Source organism: Triturus cristatus, chromosome 2_1, assembly GCF_964204655.1.
Source record: "Triturus cristatus chromosome 2_1, aTriCri1.1, whole genome shotgun sequence".
Classification (NCBI taxonomy): Eukaryota; Metazoa; Chordata; class Amphibia; order Caudata; family Salamandridae; genus Triturus; species Triturus cristatus.
This window is the reverse complement of record NC_140581.1, coordinates 904,498,136-904,515,125: the sequence shown is the minus strand read 5'-3', so window position 1 is coordinate 904,515,125 and position 16,990 is coordinate 904,498,136. Positions and strand designations below refer to the sequence as shown.

The following is a 16,990-nucleotide window of genomic DNA, read 5'->3' as shown; positions in this document are numbered from 1 at the left end:
AGCGCTTGAAGGCGTATCATTTTCGGAAGGCAGGTCATACGACCACTCGGTTCCTCTTTCAGCAGAGGCGAGAGAGGAAATCGCTTGGTGGCTATCCCATATGGAGGCTTGGAACGGACGCGCAATTTTCGGCTTGGTTCGGAGTCTTATCATAGAATCCGACGCCAGCAGGTCGGGCTGGGGCGTTCGTTGCGGGGACTTCTCCACCGGGGGAGTTTGGGACCCGGACGAGCAAGCTCTTCATATCAACTGCTTAGAACTTCTGGCAGGTTCGTTTGCAGTGCGATGTTGGACCAAGGACAGAATTCAATTGTGCGTCCTTTTGAAGATGGACAACATCTCTGCCGTGCGATACGTCAATCACTTGGGAGGCACCCGTTCCCGGGCATTGGCGAATCTGGCAAAAGATTTTTGGGGGTTCTGCCTGGAACACCACATCTCAGTCACGGCAGAATATTTTCTGGGCCACAGCAATCGGGTGGCGGATTGGCACTCGAGGCTTCTTTACGATTCCAGCCTGTGGAGACTGGACCCTCAGATTTTCCAATGGTTGAACACTCGATGGGACCCCTTTTCGGTGGACCTCTTTGCCTCTCTGCTAGATCAGATTCCTCGGTTCTTCAGTTGGAGACCGGATCCGATGGCCCTGGCCACGGACGCCTTCCTTCAGGATTGGAGCGTGGAACGGGGTTATGCGTTTCCTCCTTTTTCCATGATCACAAGGACGGTGGCGCAGATATGCCGGCAGAAGGCGGAGGTCACTCTGGTGACGCCTTGTTGGAAGTCTCAAGTTTGGTTTCCAGTTCTTCTGGAACTTTCCTGGGATTTTCCAATCCTACTCCCCCGGTGTCCTCAGTTGCTTCTGAACCCGGACGGGGTTCCGCATCAACCAGTCCCACAGGGGAAGCTCCACCTTATGGTGTGGTGACTTTCAGGCATCGGTAGGCGCTGCCGGGCCTTTCGGGACACGCGGAGACCTTTTTGCCAAAGGCTTGGGCAGATAGCACCACCAAACGTTACCGAACCGCTTGGTCGAGATGGGTTCGTTGGTGTCTTCGACGGGATCTCAATCCCGTGGTCGCAGATGTCGTTTCCATCTTGAATTTCTTGTCAAGCCTGGCAGCAGATGGATTGGCATATCGTTCGATCAATGCGATCAGGTCAGCAATTTCGGCGGGTCATGCTCCGCTGGACGGATCTCCGGTGGGAGAGCATCCTTTAGTCTGCAGGCTTTTACGGGGTATCCGGTTGTCGTTGCCGCCGGAGCCTCGCTATTCAGTCCTTTGGGATGTCAATCTTGTGTTGAACCTTTTTCTTTCTTGGCAATCCAATAAATACCTTTCGTTGAAGGAATTGTCTGCTAAGCTCACTATGCTACTATGCTTGATCTCCTGCAGGAAAGTTTCAGATGTTCGAGCTTTGGACATCTCAGCACGTGCGTCTCTGGAAGGAGTCGTTTTCACGATCGGCCAGCGTACCAAGTCTCATTCACGTTCAGTTACCTACCCGGCTTTTAGGGAGAACCCGAAACTGTGTGTGGTAGACTGCTTAAAGGCATATGAGGCCTTGACTCTAGAACTCCGCACTCCGGGCGAGCAACAACTTCTGATAGCTCTCAGGAAGCCGCACAAGGCTGTTTCTTCTCCTACAATAGCTAAGTGGGTACGTTGGGTCATGCAGGAAGCTGGCATTGATACAAAGCAGTTTGGAGCTCATTCCGCCAGGGGTGCCATGGCCTCTAAAGCTTTCGCACTGGGAGCGCGTTTGGAGGATTTGATGCGGGCCGCTGATTGGTCTTAGGACTCCACTTTTAAGAGGTTTTAACTTAAACCGGTGCTGGTTGTGGCACAGCTGGTAGTAAGTAAGCTCTGAACTAGCAAAATCCAAAGCCTCCGGTCCTGCCATAGAATCGGAATTTGCCTAGCATTGTGACGGTAAATTCCAATTCTATTAAGGACACGGAGGCGAGGATTATCCCGCTGCGGCACAGGAGTGCGAACCCTCCCGTATGTTAGTAAGTAAACGTTTATCCTGTCATTATGATTTTGCTGACAGATTTGCTTACCTCATTGTAAGTTGTTCTGGTAACGTTTGCATTACTCATAGGAGGTTTTTTTCCTCGACTTACATTCGTTTGTTTTTCAGGTAACGATGGTTCAAATCAGGACCAGTAATGGAATGGCGTGACTTACACGAAGAAAGAGGAAGTGACAGGATAGACAAGACGTTATGTACGCGATGCAATGGAAACAGAAGAAGGACCGTTTACTCACGTTCCTCCCTGGTTGTAGGGAGTTGTAGTTTCTAACTGTATTGTTATAACCTTTTTGAAAAGAAATTTCGAACTCTCTCTGGCCGCTGTGCAAATTTTATATGTAATAAAGCAAAGAGAAAAAAGCATAATCCTCGCCTCCGTGTCCTTAATAGAATTGGAACTTACCGTCACAATGCTAGGCAAATTCCGATTCACAGTCCTTAGAAAATGCAAAAACGGTGGTGTAAAGGATCAGATTGTAAAACAAAAGAAAACATGTCAATTGTCTTGAGAAATGTTGGAGACTTATTTGTACGCACACAAATAGTTAATAGTATGCACAAAACACATGTGTGAATAGTTTATTTTAGATCCAGGAAATTTTTTATCCTTCATTGAAAGCCTACAGAGAAGACATAAGACATTTCTATAACATTTTGCGACACACTAGATATTTTCTCTACAGTCTTAAGTAAGAAAAGGATGATCTGGGTTCAAAATATTACGATTTTGTTTTCTTTAGGACTCTTTAGTTTTGATTTGAGGCGAGTGTTGAGTGACTTACGATGACATACCCTGAAGCTCCCAATGAATAGGGACCCTGACTGCTAGATTATGAATATATTTTCAATCATTTATACTCCTCAGTAAACCAAAGCACACTAACTGGAATTCAAACCTGCTACAAAAAGTGTGTACAGGCGCTAAAACCCACCACTCACACTACTGTTATCAGAAACAAAAGACAGGACCCATCTCATTGGTAGAAATGTTGGCCTGAAGACTCAATAATACTACTCAAATCATATGGATCAAATTCCCCGCCACCCACAGGAAATAGAACTTATTTTACATTAGAATATTTTTTGTCTTGGAATTGTTTTCAAGTGCTTTATTGAAAGGCAGTGCACCAAGGACAGATGATTCACTGAGGCACCGACACCAGGAACAATGTGGTCACGTATGCATTATCATTTTGCAAATGTCTGTACCATTTTCATTCTAGGGTTAAATACATTTTTATTAGCATGTAGCTCATTCGTTCAACAAACATGTTTAGTGACCCAACAATGAAACAATCCCCCTCCTTCAATTACTGAACTCTTCCCTTCTTTAAGTCACTCTCCTCCCTGTGCCACCACCTTCCTTCATGCTACCGCCTCTATCATCCTGGTATATACTCATTCCCTGTTGGTGTGTGGTCAGACAAGCTATGAAACATCATTTTTTCCTCTGTTGGCTTATAGAGTAATTGCCACAGAGTTTGGAGTTTTTCCAGAATCTTTAACACTAAGGGCACGATTTCGATCTTGGTGGATGGGATACTCCATCACAAACATGGCAGATATCAGTCTGCTGTATTACAAGTTCATTATATCCTAAGGCACTTGTAATACAGCGAGCAGGATATCCGTCACATTTGTGACAGAGTATCCTACCCACCAAAAACTAAATCAGGCCCCAAGTCTCTCAGGGCACGACAGCTCTTAGTAGTTCTTGCTTAAAAATAAAAAAAGTCGAGAAGCTGGCTCCATTGGTTTGTGAATTCTTTTTCCTTGCCTCTGGCACCTTTTAAGAGTTTTAAAATCCACAAGATACGCCACAGTCTTTTGGTCCACCGTTTCTCCATAGGGGCCAGTCATTGTCCCCAGAGGAGAGAAGCAAATGCTTGGCAACTACCAGGAGAATGGAGAGGCACCTACTTCTTCCCCACAAGGGATAGATGTCCACAGCTGACTGCCCCAAAAGAACTCATTTGGCCAGTTCTTGACTCGTGATTTGTCCTATTGTTGCCAAGATAGAATTCCAGAATGGTTTCACCAGGGGGCAAGACAATAAGACTTGTGCTAGCGTACCATCTTTCCCGCATCCCTGACAACAATGTGAATTACCCAACCCCTTTCCCCCCCGCCCCCCCGTTTCATCTGTGCTAACTATGCTGGTGTGTAGTGCCAGCTATATAATATTTGGAACATTATTTCTCTAGCCCCTGTGTTTAGAGGTGAAGCAGTTTGTGTGAAGTAAGAGGTCTTCCCACTGGTCTATGGCACGGGTAAATTGCAACTTTCTCCTAGGCACGCCGGATTTAAAATATTTTGCTCTTTTGCCTAAGATGGAGCATGTTGTATATTTTAGGAGTAGCATGTCTATCTTCGGTGCATTTTAGGAGGTACTTCTAAAAGGGCGTTAAGGCTTTGATTGCCCCTTGTTTGTCCTCTTAAGAAGCCAATAAAGCAATTGCAAGTTTCGACAACACTGGGAGAGCGTCTTTTTAGTTGTTTAAACTATTTGACGGTGTCTTCCTCAGACATTTTCCTAAGCATCTTGCATCCCCCCCACTAACCAGTGGTTATCTGCTACTCTTTCTAACCCAGGGTTGGAATTGTTTCCCCTGTAGTGGTGTGAAGGGCAACAGGAAAGTTTACGTCCCATCCTCATAGCTAGTTAACCCTATATATTTTTAGAATAGCTCTCGTCACTGGAGATTTGAAACAAGTATTAGTCCTCTGCAACCTTCCCCACCAGGGTATTTCCCAGAGTGGTCCATCATACAACAACCTCTCTCAGTCTCTCGCCCGGACCAGTGTATTATGAACCATTAAATGTGCTTCAGCATAATTGTAGGTCAGGTATGGGATCACCAGACCCCTGTTGCAGGACCTGAGCAAACAGTGAAGCCAGGCTATTCTCTCAGCCCTGCCAAACAGAGTAACACATTGATTGGAGGTCTGCAACATAATGTTTTGGGATATGGGATAATGTTTGAAAGATATATGGGTAGGCGGCTCCAGGTTTAACGCAGAGCAGGGGACAAGTGGTGTCCGCTGAGACAGCATGCCATTTATTTGGTTCAGGCTCTTGGGATGTGATAGCCTGCTAGCAACCAATGTCTAAAGTTTTCTCCCAGTTCGTTTTTTGTAGGACATTAAACAAATTCCCACTCTAACCTGTCAAATGCTTTTTCAGCATTCACAGTGACTAGGAACGATGGCTGTGTTTCAGAGGTTCCCATATCCCGCAAAAGTAATGCCTTTCATGTGTTGTCGCCTAACTGAAGTTTCTCAGGGTGTGCGAGTTCCCCCATCAATGTCAGTAGTATCAGTGTTGCTATTTTTGCGTCAACATTGAGGACTGGAATCGGTTGGTAGGAGCCACAGTTGCTGGGTTCCTAACCTGGTTTGAGCATCAGAGAGGTTGTAGATTCAGTCATCGAGGGAGTCACCCACCGTTTGTGTGAATTCCAGATACCCCTTGTGGAGGAGTAGAAGTGGAAGCGGGAAGAGAAGGGGCACCTGCAAAACATTTATAAAAAGTTGTTGTAAAGCAGTCGGGCCTGGGGCTTACTGGATGGATCTTTCAGATCGCCATCAGTATCTCCTCTTTGGCTAAAGGTATTTCAACTTTTTCACTGTCCTCGTCATGAGTGATAGGAAAGTCAGCGCCCATTAGTTGGGCTGCTCTCACCTGGGTATTTGTGTGCTGTTTTGTGTATAACTATCTAGCTAACAGTTATGCAGCAATGTCCATTCCTATTGTTTTAATCTAGCCCAGCATCATACGGATTTAACCTTATGTGTTTTGGAAGTGAGTGCATTGAAGGACCTGCTATAGGTCTTTATGGTCTGATATCAGCCTTTTGAGTAAAGCTTCATTCATGTGCTTTTAACAAGCCATCACAGTGAAACGTTTCCTAAGAGATCCGCCTTCAGGGAGTCCCAAAGGGTAGCTATGGAGGTGCCCTGTGTTACTATTCGGTATATATTCCGTTATGCTATTTTTATATTATTAAGAGTCACAGGGTCTCTTAAGAGCGCATGTTAAAGGCGCCATATATGCCCAGAATCTGGTGGGCTAGCATACGTGCAAGTCAGAGTACAAGTGACAGGGCTGTGATCAGAATGTGACAGGTTCTTATGCGGCATAGGTTATGCCTGGTTGAAGGCTCTTATCAAGGAAAATGTGAACTAGTCAGGCATATATTTTGTGAGCCCTAGAACAATGGGAGAAAGCTCACCCCAAATGGTGTCTGAACCTCCAGACATTGTTTAGTATTAGTTCTTCTAGTAGAGCTTTGTCTATTGGTGAGAGCACTATAATACTCTAGCGTCCAGGCTGATCTGCCCTGCTTTCCAGTATGAGGTTAAAGCCCCGTCATGAAATTATTGGGGCTGGTGTACAAGCCCCGAGGGTGTGTACAGTCTATGTTAAAAAGCGCTATGGCCTAATAGGGGGGAGTATATAGATGCTACTGTCAGTCATTTGCCTTTCAAGGTCCCTCTCGGACTAGCCATCTCCCAGTTGTATCTTTTAAGGTTTTCTCTGCTACTAATGGGCATCTGTTGCTTATTAAGATCACCACCCTGCCACGGTCTTCGCTCTTGAGGAGAAGTACTGTGTTTGGTAGTGTCTGGATATCAGTCTGGCTTGATCTTGCTTTAGATGTCTCTCCAGAATCAGCCCAATATCTGTGCGGTGAGTGTTTAATTTATGCAGAATAGTACATCTCTTAAGGATGTTGATAAGCCTCTGACATTACATGTAATGATGTAAATTTTGCCTGTCAGGGGATTTATGGTCTGGAGGCTCAATAGTTTCCTCTACATCCCAGTATCTGTGGCGGGAAGTTAGCAAATCAGAACCGGCAATCCCTCTGCCCCATTTCCATTAAGAATCCCCCACCCATGTAATGTCTATCTAGGTAACCTTAGCAAAACAGGAATGTGAATACTATTAATCGCCAGAATATTGGGGTAACTACAGATCTATATCTATAAAACGTCTCTCTTATGGATAACGCGTACGAAAAATCACTCAGGTGTCTGCCACGACATGAGCCTTCAGTTTATCTTATAGCTCATTGATACCCCCTATTTCTGCCAATATATGGGGGGACTGTGATCCAGGCACTGTTACTTTGGGTATTCGATGGCCTTCAGGTGATTTGTCGTTGATGGACCACTAACTTTTTGGACTTGTGCAAATGCTGCCTTGCGCCTTGCTAGTATTCTTGCGCCCTGCTAGTATTTCTTCTTGCTTGGGAATTTTACATCAGCGCTTCTGTGAATTGTTTACCATTCAGTGGTCTTTGGCCACGGCATATCAGAGGACGAGACACTGTCTACCTCATGAGGAGGTGGGGGGGGGGTCTAGGACTTGGCAGGCCTATCCTAGTGATTTGGACACCCATCACATGCCCTGCCATTCAAAATGCAATCTGAAGGGGTGACCCCAGCGATATCAGAAGTTGTGCTCTATAAGGAACGCTTTAATTGGGAAGAAGGTGCGTCGCTTGGCTAATATTTGGAGATTATAGGAGTTGTAATGGGTGGGGCCTTTATGTCACACTGCTTCGAGGATTGTCTATTTACCTTCATAGTGGTGAAAACATACTAGAATATCAGAAGCTGGGATTGGGTGAGCCTGCTCTTTGTGTGCGGTCTATGTGAATTGGGTAAGGGCTGTGTCCCACCAAGAGTGTCTCAACCACACCCTGGATGTAGCTTTTTATATCTTTACCCTTTGTGTCTGAGGAGATGGACTCCTCTCATATGAAGACCGGAGTTTCGTGATCGGTTTACTAGGATTTCCCTCTTTACCTGGAGTGCTAGCAAGTGGTTGCTCAGTTCAATCAGGGATGAATGGATTCTTCTAAATACAGAGTTCATCCTATGCTGATTCCAGTGAGTCTACACTATGTTTTAGATCGCGGAGATATTTCCGCAACTCAGAGAGGCTCCGTTTGAGCATGATTTGAACCGCTTCAATCTCCTTTCTATAAGTTATAAAACTTAACAGTGAGTTTTTATCATCTGGTCAGTGGGTCTATCACTACAATCCTCTCTGGTATGCTTAACCATCTATATTCCTTTCAACATGTTTGTTGCCCATGGCCTGTAACGCATCCTTGATCGAGCACTCTCGTTTGGGCCTAGTAACAGTCATATGCAGAAAGACCTTCCAAGCCAGTGCTTATGTGAGATGAGAAAGGCTCTTAACATATAAGGGAGAGGAGCAGGTAAGCGACCATATGCCCTCCTATTGAAATGCAACCAACACAAATAGGTATGGCACGTGTAGGGAGAATACAGTATCCACTATTACTACCCTAAACCAGACAAACAGAAGTCCAAGTGGGACATTCACAGAATTCCTGTGTGTGTGCAGAGGAAAGGGAAGGTCATCCTTATAGAAGAGGAAGCCTCAAACACAAAATTGTGCCATGCATCATCTGCAGCCTCTTCTCACCCTGGTAGGGTAGTACCATCAGGGGGGACTCAACCTCCTGTCCGACTTGGCGCAGGAGGGAGTTCTTAGATAAAAGACTACTGAATAAGGGAGGGATCCGGATCAGTGAGTTAAAAACACCTTATGGTTCCCAGGCAGGTTGTCATTAGTAGCTAGGGCAACATGCTACTGCCCACATTAGAAGCCCAAATGGACCTAGGGCATTCTTCAGGGCCAGAGATCCCCAAGTATGCTGAGTCCAACAGGAGGTGGAGGCCGCCCTGGTGCCACTACCCTACCAGGGTGGGGAGAGGTTGCCGATGATGAAGTACGACACAATTTGTCTTCCTAGGCAACTATTTTATTTTGCAGAGTTTTTCTTCATTATCACACAAGAGAGCACCTTCCAATATGTGAGTTCAGCATTCCTGCTGTACAAAAAAACTTAATCTGGTTTGATTTAATAGACTAAACTTTTGCTCCATGCATATTAAGAATCCAGCCCTCATATAGGGTACAAATGACCCCTGACTTGCCTCTTAGTTCACTAATGGCATTGCCTACAGGTCGGGCAGCAATATTTCTCAGTTCATCTTTAAAAACTCACTTTTAATAACTATATTACTAAAGCATGCAGTGGTAGTGCAGTCACTTAACAGACATATTTTCCATTGGAATGGCCAAAAAACATTCCCACTAACATTAAGTTTTACTTATTGTAATTGCATTTACATAGCGCTTACTACCCCGGACCAAGCGTCAACTCACTTTTTCAGCGAGTAGCACGCTACTCCGAAGCCCATAAAGGATTAGTGGTGAATTAGTATCATGAAAATATAAGAATAATTTGAGAATAGGTAAAAAGGTTTGCATTCGTATAGCGCTTGCTACCCCTGAGGTGTTGAAGGGCAAACTATATGGTACATAAAAAAAAGTCTGTGGAAATTGGGTTTCAGCTAACATATTTATCATTTGCACATTACCACGTACATTGTTCTGATTTCTTTTCAACATATTAAAAAAAAATAATCATACAGAATTACAAAAACCTGGGCTTTCGTAAATATTGAAATTTGGTTTGAAATGTTTGTTAAGTTTACTTTTTAGCTATTTAAATGTCTATCAGAATAAAACACATGACATCCTACAGCCTTTCATTTCACAATTTCTTGACAGCACGTTTGTCAGACAGTTCACTATACAAAATCGTCGAACTTTGCAGTGGAAGAAAGAAAAGTTAATTGTAGATGTAAACTGACTTTTGACCTCTGTCTCTGAACACAGAATAAATGTGACAAGATAAAAACAAGATTAAAAGGCATTTTTAATGTTCCTTTACTTTGTGAATGAACAGAACACCCGTTTGTCAGCTCGCCACGAGGGGCGAGTTGGCCCTAAATATAGCTTGCCCTGATAATATCTAACTCTCAGTATTGATTTGTCGAGGCCTGAATAAAAGCTTAAACTACCAATGTTTCCAATCCTGCAGTCTGGATTATATAGAGTCAGAGCTCAAGCATAGTAAACCGGAAGGCAAGCTGCACTCATCCGGATCATATCGTAAGTCAGTCATAATCAGGATAGAAGCATTGGTTAAAATTTTTGAGTTGCGGGCCAAGGAGGCAAAAGTACAGATTATTAGAATTAATTTTCATACTTTGAGGGCACAGCCTGAGAACAATTAGTTAACTCGTTAGAGGTATAACTTTTCTGAAAAGCTAGAATTTGAAATAGCAAGTCGGAGATACATAATTGGTGGGAGCTACCAGAAAACGTCAGTTTCTGAGGCAAAACTGCACATGTGGTCCGAGTGGATGAGTTCAGCAACTATCCCGTAAAGTGTGAAAGTGGATCTACCATTCATTAGCAGCCAACTCAATGAGCTTCCGATGAAGGGAGATATAATCAAAATGTCATCAGTCCTTCAGATCAAATGTGCTGCATGCAAGGAGGCTTTGAGAGGGGCAGATACATTTTCATAATGCCAGATAGAATACCATTCCCATTATCTAGTCTTGAGAAGACCCACTTTTGGATAGCTTCCTTTAGGTCGTATTTGGGTAAGAAAGATTTGAAGCTCCTTATGAATCTAAGCTGGTGATTAGCATTTCTGATGCTCCACCACCAGATTGTCCTTCACTGTCCAGATGAATAATAAAAATCAAGCAGAATCAGTAGGACCTTGGTGGGTTGAGAGTGTTCATTAAGCCATGTCCCTGTCAATATTAGAACAAACAAGAGCAGCCCATATGCCAGTAGGGACCTGGATCTATGAGTATCTAGGAGAGTAAGGACTCAACTGGTACTCCATTAGTGTGATACAATATTTCTACAATGAAGTTGCCAAGTACAATAAATATACCTATTGAAGACAGCCATGCAGATAAATTAATCCAACATTTCAGCATACACAAATAAATGTATCAACATTTGAAATGTTTACGTTTCTGACAGAAAAGGGTACATAGTGCCCCCATTGTAGAAAAACCAGAAAAAAAAAAAGAAGAGGCGAACATGCAATAAAGGAACTGTATGTATGGAGGTACAAAGCACTTAACTGCAATCTATATTCAGTTTTAGCTGTAAAAAGCCCTAATGTTTGAATAAATCCATGCATTCTGCAGAGTTTATGAGATGATGATTGTTGAATGTGTTTTGACCGGTTTTGTACTGCTGTAGTCTCATCAGGACATCAAAATGTAGGTGACACCTAAAAAAGAAAGTTATGATAGCCACATTTATTTATAATTATAACGTGCTGCTAGACTAGTCCAGGGATGGGGTATAAATCCCTCTGGCTGTACAAAAGGCCGCTTGTCTAGGTCCGTGTTTCAGAGAATAAATCTATAAAATGTACGGCATTGGTATGGTAATGTACAAGGGAAATTGTTTGCAGTTCCTGCTGGAAGATTTTCCTCTTGGGTGGACAAGACAGAAAATGTTGGGGGGGTGGGAATTTGTAAACTACTTTAATTATACTCAAACAAATCTCAAATCCACCAGCAATGCTGATAACCACTGAAAACCAATGCTTGATCTGGCATCAAGCATAAGGAAGGTAAACTTCTCACCTCCTTCTGAAGGAAACCAGACAACAGAGAGTAGCAATTTGTTAAAATACTAAGGTTTTCATCGACAAGCACCAAGGGATTACTTGTGGGCAAAATTTCTTAGAGTGTGTTGTAAATGTACACATAAAATTTATGACATTGCTGAAGCCAACATCTTGATGGCTAAATCGTATGAACAGAGGCGACCCATTCAGGGTGGTAAAAATAGCTAGGAAAGGGGCTTGGTTTTCACAGAGAACAACATTTACAACCAAAAACTAAACAAACAAAAAAAAAATCTGTTGTGTGTAACATACTGTCCCCACACTATAGAAAGAGTGAAAACTATGAAACTCACACTGGCACATACTGCAAGTCCCTCACTTGAGCTTTCCCTGTTCGCATATAAGAGAGGAGGCTACTAGTAGGGTAACGATAATCCATAATGGGTCTTCGCCTATATGAAGGTGGTGACCGGCATACCAGTTAAAAGATTTGAACTCAAGCAATGCTTAATTATGGGATAGATCAACCTAACCCTATCACTGGTCACCAATGGTTGATTGTAATTGACCCAACAATGGCTACAACATTAATTCTTAAACTGCAAAGCTACATTCTTAATTGCCAAACAAAATATTGGCTTTTTGATCTAGCTGCACTTTCCACAACACCAGCATAAAGTTTGAGTTTTAAAACAAGTGTCATCACAGACATGCAAATACGGGTCTACCTTCAGTGCATAATATTCAATAGTCACCAACCTATTTTTTAGATTTGGTTTACAGAATGTACTTAATAGTTTAAATGATACCTTCGTGAATAATACCAGGTGACAATTTCAAGACTTTAGAATATGGTAATTCTGCGGGGGAAAAAGCCTTTGGGGCCACAGAGGATTTTTTTACTTTAATAGGATTGCTTTTAACATGGGGGGCCTGCGCATTTTATTCTTTCAGGTGCTATTTATCTGAGTATCAAGATGCTGTGCTCTGTTTTTGCTACTTTATAGCACTTAGATTAGTTGTTCACTTCCATTAAATTTTGACAACAGAGTCTTTTGGCATTCACTGTTAGCCTTTATTTCAGCGGTTTTTAGTAGACCTTGATGAGAGGAGGTTCCCTGGAGTTCAAAGTGTGTGGACTTTATTTGTTAAAACAACTGTTTTTAGTTGACCTCGATGAGAGGGGAATCCTGGGGTTTTTAAAGTAGTTGCACCTTAATTCTTCATACTGTGGGGTCCCTACAGTTCCCCTTTTGTTGCTTCTTTGATGGCACTCCGATTTAGAATCGTTACTTATTTCTGATGAATTTTGATGACGAGTTTTCTAGTATTCAGTTTGCCTTTACTTCTGCAGTTTTTCGAAGACTTTGATGAGTGTGTTCAAAGCATTTGCACTTTAATTGCTCAAATAGCAATTTTAGTAGCCCTAGATAGGAGGGGCCCCAGTGTGCCCTAAGCATTGTCACTTTAATTGATGCTTTGTGGGTTCCCTATAGCTCTCCTTTTGAATCACAACTTCAGGTCTCAAGAAATCCACTCGCCATGGGGAGTTATATTTTATCAGGGCAAGCTATTTTTAGGGCCTACTGGCCCAGTCTGTCGAGCAGACAAGGAACAGGTGTTCCGTGCACTCCTACAGTGAATGAGCAATAAAGATGCCTTTAAATCTTGTTTTTATACGGTCACATTTCCTCTGGGGGGGGGGGGGGGGGGGGAGATCACAAGTCAGTTTGTCTTCTTACAATTATTAGCCTTTCTACGACTGCAACATTACAAGATTTTGTAAAGTGAACTAACTGTCTGACAATCATGCTGTACAAAGAGTATGCAATGAAAGGCTGTAGAATGTCAGTTTTTTTTTCTAACACATTTAAATAACTTTAAAGTGAACTGTACAAACATTTCAAAATATATTCCGGTAGGTATGAAAGCAAATTTTTTGCAATTCTATGCAATGAAAAAAGATTTGAATAGGCTAAAAACGAATCAGAACTTTTTATTTGGAAATGTGCAAATGACAAATTTTAGGTGGAATCTCATTTCCACAAATTGTTTATTCGCTATATAGTTTTATCAATAAAACCACGTTAAAAGGAAGATTTGTGGCCATTTCAATGGAAAATTTGCTGTTTATAACTGGTAGTGCACCATGATGGCAATGCTATCAGTGAACTAAGAGTTAAGTCAGGGGTCATGTGTACCCTACTTGTGGGCTGGATTCTTATTATACATGGAGCAAATATTTAGTGTGTTAAACCAAACAAAATAGTTTTTTGCACTGCAGAAATCCTGAACTCACATATTTGAAGGTGCACAGAAATGAAATATTGAAGAAAAAGGTGGCTCTGTAAATTAATCGTGCAAAAATCAAGAACCATGAACCTTAAAAAGCATTTAAATACAGGCAGCGTTTAAATACCGTTTCGTAAGACTCAAGTTGTGGTGCTGTATTAAGTATGCCATTTTGAACAAACAGGCATGCTTCATTGTAGAAATTAAACTGAATCCTTTGTGACCTTTAGGGAGTCCTGAGTAATAGGTAAGAGACAATAGATGAGACAAAATATGCGAGAATGAAACCTTTGAATTGCAAGTGTATAAATACACTTTGAGGGGACGTAAAATACAACATTAATATTTGACCTTTTGAGAGCGAAGAGGATAAAGAAGTCAAGTACTGCTTTGAGCTAGAGAAATGTATTGAATAAAAAGCATTTTAAAAAAGGGGTCAGTTGTTTCTTGGGGAGATTGGCAAAGGACTGTTAAAAAAATACTAGGAGAATCCAATATAGGAAGATGTATTTAGTGTGGTGAGAGAATCCTAACTAATAGCACAATAAACACTGTCATATCACACATGAAAGTGATTAACAAATATTCATGAACAGTATCCAGTGCACTGTTACTCATGGCCCAATACATAGTATATGTGGAAGCTTAGCAAGGGTATAACCTCTACAGTTCATATTAACTATAAATATTAGTTAAAAAGACACGAGGAGAAACACAATCTTAATCTATCACGTCTATTTTAGAATCAAATTAATTGTTCCAGTTTCTCTGCAAGCCTCTAACCTCTATTTACAATTCACAGGTGTCTAAATTATGACCACATTCGTCCCACAATTTCAGAAAAAAAACGGCAATTTTAACAAGTTCAATTTAGATTCACTGTAAGGATCTTAAATGGCTATTCTCAGGTTTGGATCCTCCCTCCCGTTGAACATCTGCTATGTCATACACCATGCAAAACATATCAGAGGGCGATTCTATAGCAGGTCATGTGGAGGGTCCATAATGCTTCAGCTCAGATTAACATATCTGTCCGTTTACCACTAAAAATCAAGAGATCTCCCCTAAACACCTGCAGTAGCTTTCCTCAAAGTCCAGAATATATACGCTCAAGATACCAAACAGGAAATATGGTTCAAAGTTTGCTGTATCTGCTGTTGCCAACCAGATCACTCCTCTTCAGAACTTTGCAATTTGATTGTATCACCTTTATTTTAAGCAGACTCTGGTGTTCCGATACAGCACCACAACCATATATAGTGTGTCAGGTAGGACCAATGCTTACGTTTATTCTAGAAAAACCAGACCAAACCAATCAATTAAAAATCAACACAATTAAATCTGCCGGAGCTGCAGAATGCTCTGCACCAGGAAGTTTTGCTCCCACATGACTACTCCAGGGGAGAGCTTTGCTCCTCCTGGAAGACTCCATTAAAAGATACATTATCTCAGTAGACCCAAGAGCTGCCACCTTCCACCTAGGCTGAATCCTGACAGTCATATTCAGGGCCTTACGTGCAAAGGATCTCCATCCACGTCATGACAGACATGACGACAAAGTCTACACTTTAAGGTATCCGAGATCAGGATATTTAAATAAACAGACTAATAATGGTATAGAATTAAGAGTGAAAATGCTTTTTATGCAATTGGGGTGATTTGGGTGCTCTAATAAATTCACTTTAGTAGCCGCTTCCATTGTTACAGCTGCTTCACAATGAAGCCAGAAGTGGTTAGTGTGGCATACATAAGCAAGGACATTAACTAACTACCTCAGTTGTTTTGTAGAAGGCAACAAACCAAGATGTACAGTTGTTCGCTGAGCTGAGGAGAAACAATTATTTTTCAAGAGGTCCACCGTTGCAATTTACGTTGCTTCTTAAGAACCATTCTAGGATCTGCTTGCAGCCAGTGGGCGACATACTTATACTCAAGGTCTCACTTTATATACTCATCTTTGATTCAGTAGGGCCGTTACAGAGCAAGGTGAGTCTGTATGAAAAAACCGCAAGTGAATTGCACATCCGTTGTGATCTTAAAACAATGCCTCCTATGCCACTCTTGAAAAAAAACATTATTAAAAGGATAAACACCAACATTTTGAACAGATCCGTTTACTTGCCCACTGGCCTACATTAAAAAGAGTAAACACTTAGCCACAGTCGCTCGAAAATACTGCAAAATGAACCTGGAACCTTCTTTTCGTTTAGGAACCTGAACATCGGCTCAAGAAGAATCAAGGCCTTCGTTGCCTCCTCCTCTAGGTGAGACGGCGTTACAATGAACGTCATGCCCATCCATCTAAAGTTCAAATTCCTGGGTCCTAATAACCTAGTTATCTAATCACAGCCTTGCCCATTACACACCTACACACTCCCCAACTTGTTCGCAGTTCTTTTTACTCGTGTACACTCACTATTGTCCCACATCTCCGGCTTGGCAACATACAACCTATTATCAGTTCCAAATCCCACTACCCCCGGGTGAAGAAAGGCTGCTCCCAGCCCAAGGATCCCGTAGTCCGTAACTCACCGAGCGCAGTCTGAACAGCGACTAGTTTACAGCAGAGGAAACGACCTGGAGACTGCGGTCACGTGACGAGCACGTAAACCGCTGCGGGACGCACATGCGCCGTCTCCCCGCCCCTGGCCCCGCCCCTCCTGCGACACCGGGCCTCCGTTTCGGCTGCCGTTTGACTCCTATTGGTCTGGGGTTACACGAAGGGGCGGGACAGACCAGGACCGAGAAAAACCAAAATATAACAGAGTGAAGAGAGAGTGGGTAGAATAGTATTGGCTATCCTCCTTGTTCTGCGGTGTTACTCAGGGATCTTCTGCGGGCCCCATGCACGGAAAGCCCTCTCAACCATAGAACTGTCTAGAGAAGATAGCAGAGTTAGTAACAACGCAATGCACGTTAACGTTCAAATGATAACAAGTTATAACAGAGCCGCTAAAGTTAATACCCGGCGTAGAGCTAGTACAAAATGACAAGGAAAACGGCGGGGTGGAAACAAAATATCTTTCTTTTTTTTTGTAACGCTATACGTAGAACTATAAAGGTTAGACGTGGTTAAGGTCACGTGTTGTGTCTAATTTTAGTGCTAATATGTAACCTTTGGGTGGGGGGGGGGGGGGGGGGCGACTCGCTGTGTTATTTCTGCA

General features: G+C 42.6%; 1 protein-coding gene across 2 annotated transcripts in view; it reads right to left on the bottom strand.

Annotated features, from left to right (window-relative positions):
* GKAP1 (G kinase anchoring protein 1) overlaps nucleotides 1–16,509 on the bottom strand; it is a 565,016-nt gene extending 548,507 nt beyond the window's left edge. The window contains exon 1 of one of the 2 annotated variants that reach the window (XM_085633148.1): nucleotides 16,359–16,509. The gene's annotated coding sequence lies outside the window, so the exon portion shown is untranslated. The other variant, XM_085633155.1, reaches the window with a different exon arrangement.
* Between the last annotated feature and the right edge of the window lie 481 nt (nucleotides 16,510–16,990).